Below are 6,000 nucleotides of genomic sequence, written 5' to 3' on the forward strand. Positions count from 1 at the left end.
AAATGTTCAAGCACTCAGTAAAGTTGAAATGTTCAAGCACTCAGTAAAGCTGAAAAGGTTCAAACACTCAGTAAAGCTGAAATGTTCAAACACTCAGTAAAGCTGAATTGTTCAAGCACTCAGAAAAGCTGAAATGTTCAAGCACTCAGTAAAGCTGAAATGTTCAACCACTCAGTAAAGCTGAATTGTTCAAGCACTCAGTAAAGCTGAAATGTTCAAGCACTCAGTAAAGCTGAAATGTTCAACCACTCAGTAAAGCTGAATTGTTCAAGCACTCAGTAAAGCTGAATTGTTCAAGGACTCAGTAAAGCTGAATTGTTCAAGGACTCAGTAAAGCTGAAATGTTCAAGCACTCAGTAAAGCTGAAATGTTCAACCACTTAGTAAAGTTGAAATGTTCAAACACTCAGTAAAGCTGAATTGTTCAAGCACTCAGTAAAGCTGAATTGTTCAAGGACTCAGTAAAGCTGAAATGTTCAAGCACTCAGTAAAGCTGAAATGTTCAACCACTTAGTAAAGTTGAAATGTTCAAACACTCAGTAAAGCTGAAATGTTCAAGGACTCAGTAAAGCTGAATTGTTCAAACACTCAGTAAAGCTGAATTGTTCAAACACTCAGTAAAGCTGAAATGTTCAAACACTCAGTAAAGCTGAAATGTTCAAACACTCAGTAAAGCTGAATTGTTCAAGCACTCAGTAAAGCTGAAATGTTCAACCACTCAGCAAAGTTGAAATGTTCAAACACTTAGTAAAGCTGAAATGTTCAAGGACTCAGTAAAGCTGAAATGTTCAAACACTCAGTAAAGCTGAATTGTTCAAGCACTCAGTAAGGCTGAAATGTTCAACCACTCAGTAAAGTTGAAATGTTCAAACACTCAGTAAAGCTGAAATGTTCAAGGACTCAGTAAAGCTGAATTGTTCAAGCACTCAGTAAAGTTGAAATGTTCAAGGACTCAGTAAAGCTGAAATGTTCAAGCACTCAGTAAAGTTGAAATGTTCAAGCACTCAGTAAAGCTGAATTGTTCAAGGACTCAGTAAAGCTGAATTGTTCAAACACTCAGTAAAGCTGAAATGTTCAAGCACTCAGTAAAGCTGAAATGTTCAAACACTCAGTAAAGCTGAATTGTTCAAGCACTCAGTAAAGCTGAAATGTTCAACCACTCAGCAAAGTTGAAATGTTCAAACACTCAGTAAAGCTGAAATGTTCAAGGACTCAGTAAAGCTGAATTGTTCAAGGACTCAGTAAAGCTGCATTGTTCAAACACTCAGTAAAGCTGAATTGTTCAAACACTCTGTAAAGCTGAAATGTTCAAGCACTCAGTAAAGCTGAAATGTTCAAGCACTCAGTAAAGCTGAATTGTTCAAACACTCAGTAAAGCTGAATTGTTCAAACACTCAGTAAAGCTGAATTGTTCAAACACTCAGTAAAGCTGAAATGTTCAAACACTCAGTAAAGCTGAAATGTTCAAGGACTCAGTAAAGCTGAATTGTTCAAGGACTCAGTAAAGCTGAATTGTTCAAACACTCAGTAAAGCTGAATTGTTCAAACACTCAGTAAAGCTGAAATGTTCAAGCACTCAGTAAAGCTGAAATGTTCAAACACTCAGTAAAGCTGAAATGTTCAAGCACTCAGTAAAGCTGAAATGTTCAAACACTCAGTAAAGCTGAATTGTTCTAACACTCAGTAAAGCTGAATTGTTCAAGCACTCAGTAAAGCTGAAATGTTCAAACACTCAGTAAAGCTGAATTGTTCAAGCACTCAGTAAAGCTGAAATGTTCAAACACTCAGTAAAGCTGAATTGTTCAAGCACTCAGTAAAGCTGAATTGTTCAAACACTCAGTAAAGCTGAAATGTTCAAACACTCAGTAAAGCTGAATTGTTCAACCACTCAGTAAAGCTGAAATGTTCAAGCACTCAGTAAAGCTGAAATGTTCAAGCACTCAGTAAAGCTGAATTGTTCAAGCACTCAGTAAAGCTGAAATGTTCAAACACTCAGTAAAGCTGAATTGTTCAAACACTCAGTAAAGCTGAATTGTTCAAACACTCAGTAAAGCTGAATTGTTCAAACACTCAGTAAAGCTGAAATGTTCAAACACTCAGTAAAGCTGAAATGTTCAAGCACTCAGTAAAGCTGAAATGTTCAAGCACTCAGTAAAGCTGAATTGTTCAAGCACTCAGTAAAGCTGAAATGTTCAAACACTCAGTAAAGCTGAATTGTTCAAACACTCAGTAAAGCTGAATTGTTCAAGCACTCAGTAAAGCTGAAATGTTCAACCACTCAGCAAAGTTGAAATGTTCAAACACTCAGTAAAGCTGAAATGTTCAAGGACTCAGTAAAGCTGAATTGTTCAAGGACTCAGTAAAGCTGCATTGTTCAAACACTCAGTAAAGCTGAATTGTTCAAACACTCTGTAAAGCTGAAATGTTCAAGCACTCAGTAAAGCTGAAATGTTCAAGCACTCAGTAAAGCTGAATTGTTCAAACACTCAGTAAAGCTGAATTGTTCGAACACTCAGTAAAGCTGAATTGTTCAAACACTCAGTAAAGCTGAAATGTTCAAACACTCAGTAAAGCTGAAATGTTCAAGGACTCAGTAAAGCTGAATTGTTCAAGGACTCAGTAAAGCTGAATTGTTCAAACACTCAGTAAAGCTGAAATGTTCAAACACTCAGTAAAGCTGAATTGTTCAAACACTCAGTAAAGCTGAAATGTTCAAGCACTCAGTAAAGCTGAAATGTTCAAACACTCAGTAAAGCTGAAATGTTCAAGCACTCAGTAAAGCTGAAATGTTCAAACATTCAGTAAAGCTGAATTGTTCTAACACTCAGTAAAGCTGAATTGTTCAAGCACTCAGTAAAGCTGAAATGTTCAAACACTCAGTAAAGCTGAATTGTTCAAGCACTCAGTAAAGCTGAAATGTTCAAACACTCAGTAAAGCTGAAATGTTCAAACACTCAGTAAAGCTGAATTGTTCAAGCACTCAGTAAAGCTGAAATGTTCAAGCACTCAGTAAAGCTGAATTGTTCAAACACTCAGTAAAGCTGAAATGTTCAAACACTCAGTAAAGCTGAATTGTTCAACCACTCAGTAAAGATGAAATGTTCAAGCACTCAGTAAAGCTGAAATGTTCAAGCACTCAGTAAAGCTGAATTGTTCAAGCACTCAGTAAAGCTGAAATGTTCAAACACTCAGTAAAGCTGAATTGTTCAAACACTCAGTAAAGCTGAATTGTTCAAACACTCAGTAAAGCTGAATTGTTCAAACACTCAGTAAAGCTGAAATGTTCAAACACTCAGTAAAGCTGAAATGTTCAAGCACTCAGTAAAGCTGAAATGTTCAAGCACTCAGTAAAGCTGAATTGTTCAAGCACTCAGTAAAGCTGAAATGTTCAAACACTCAGTAAAGCTGAATTGTTCAAACACTCAGTAAAGCTGAAATGTTCAAGCACTCAGTAAAGCTGAAATGTTCAAGCACTCAGTAAAGCTGAATTGTTCAAGCACTCAGTAAAGCTGAAATGTTCAAGCACTCAGTAAAGCTGAAATGTTCAAGCACTCAGTAAAGCTGAATTGTTCAAGCACTCAGTAAAGCTGAATTGTTCAAACACTCAGTAAAGCTGAAATGTTCAAGCACTCAGTAAAGCTGAATTGTTCAAGCACTCAGTAAAGCTGAAATGTTCAAACACTCAGTAAAGCTGAAATGTTCAAACACTCAGTAAAGCTGAATTGTTGAAGCACTCAGTAAAGCTGAAATGTTCAAACACTCAGTAAAGCTGAATTGTTCAAACACTCAGTTAAGCTGAATTGTTCAAACACTCAGTAAAGCTGAATTGTTCAAGCACTCAGTAAAGCTGAAATGTTCAAGGACTCAGTAAAGCTGAATTGTTCAAGGACTCAGTAAAGCTGAATTGTTCAAACACTCAGTAAAGCTGAAATGTTCAAACACTCAGTAAAGCTGAAATGTTCAACCACTCAGTAAAGCTGAAATGTTCAAGCACTCAGTAAAGCTGAAATGTTCAAGCACTCAGTAATGCTGAATTGTTCAAGCACTCAGTAAAGCTGAAATGTTCAAACACTCAGTAAAGCTGAATTGTTCTAACACTCAGTAAAGCTGAATTGTTCAAACACTCAGTAAAGCTGAATTGTTCAAACACTCAGTAAAGCTGAAATGTTCAAACACTCAGTAAAGCTGAAATGTTCAAACACTCAGTAAAGCTGAATTGTTCAAGCACTCAGTAAAGCTGAAATGTTCAAACACTCAGTAAAGCTGAAATGTTCAAACACTCAGTAAAGCTGAATTGTTCAAGCACTCAGTAAAGCTGAATTGTTCAAACACTCAGTAAAGCTGAAATGTTCAAACACTCAGTAAAGCTGAATTGTTCAAACACTCAGTAAAGCTGAATTGTTCAAACACTCAGTACAGCTGAAATGTTCAAACACTCAGTAAAGCTGAAATGTTCAAGGACTCAGTAAAGCTGAATTGTTCAAGGACTCAGTAAAGCTGCATTGTTCAAACACTCAGTAAAGCTGAATTGTTCAAACACTCAGTAAAGCTGAAATGTTCAAGCACTCGGTAAAGCTGAAATGTTCAAGCACTCAGTAAAGCTGAATTCTTCAAACACTCAGTAAAGCTGAAATGTTCAAACACTCAGTAAAGCTGAAATGTTCAAGGTCTCAGTAAAGCTGAATTGTTCAAGGACTCAGTAAAGCTGAATTGTTCAAGGACTCAGTAAAGCTGAATTGTTCAAACACTCAGTAAAGCTGAAATGTTCAAACACTCAGTAAAGCTGAATTGTTCAAACACTCAGTAAAGCTGAAATGTTCAAGCACTCAGTAAAGCTGAAATGTTCAAACACTCAGTAAAGCTGAAATGTTCAAGCACTCAGTAAAGCTGAAATGTTCAAGCACTCAGTAAAGCTGAATTGTTCAAGCACTCGGTAAAGCTGAAATGTTCAAACACTCGGTAAAGCTGAAATGTTCAAACACTCAGTAAAGTTGAAATGTTCAAACACTCAGTAAAGCTGAATTGTTCAAGCACTCAGTAAAGCTGAAATGTTCAAACACTCAGTAAAGCTGAAATGTTCAAGCACTCAGTAAAACTGAATTGTTCAAGGACTCAGTAAAGCTGAAATGTTCAAACACTCAGTAAAGCTGAAATGTTCAAGCACTCAGTAAAGCTGAATTGTTCAAGGACTCAGTAAAGCTGAATTGTTCAAGGACTCAGTAAAGCTGAATTGTTCAAGCACTCAGTAAAGCTAAATTGTTCAAGCACTCAGTAAAGCTGAATTGTTCAAGCACTCAGTAAAGCTGAATTGTTCAAACACTCAGTAAAGCTGAAATGTTCAAACACTCAGTGAAGCTGCATTGTTCAAACACTCAGTAAAGCTGAATTGTTCAAACACTCAGTAAAGCTGAAATGTTCAAACACTCAGTAAAGCTGAAATGTTCAAGCACTCAGTAAAGCTGAAATGTTCAAACACTCAGTAAAGCTGAAATGTTCAAGCACTCAGTAAAGCTGAATTGTTCAAGCACTCAGTAAAGCTGAAATGTTCAAACACTCAGTAAAGCTGAATTGTTCAAGCACTCAGTAAAGCTGAAATGTTCAAACACTCAGTAAAGCTGAAATGTTCAAACACTCAGTAAAGCTGAATTGTTCAAGCACTCAGTAAAGCTGAAATGTTCAAACACTCAGTAAAGCTGAATTGTTCAAGCACTCAGTAAAGCTGAAATGTTCAAACACTCAGTAAAGCTGAATTGTTCAAACACTCAGTAAAGCTGAAATGTTCAAACACTCAGTAAAGCTGAATTGTTCAAACACTCAGTAAAGCTGAAATGTTCAAACACTTAGTAAAGCTGAAATGTTCAAACACTCAGTAAAGCTGAATTGTTCAAGCACTCAGTAAAGCTGAAATGTTCAAACACTCAGTAAAGCTGAAATGTTCAAACACTCAGTAAAGCTGAAATGTTCAAGGACTCAGTAAAGCTGAAATGTTCAAACACTCAGT

Source organism: Saccoglossus kowalevskii, chromosome 4 (assembly GCF_978046115.1).
Source record: "Saccoglossus kowalevskii chromosome 4, keSacKowa6.1, whole genome shotgun sequence".
Taxonomy (NCBI): Eukaryota; Metazoa; Hemichordata; class Enteropneusta; family Harrimaniidae; genus Saccoglossus; species Saccoglossus kowalevskii.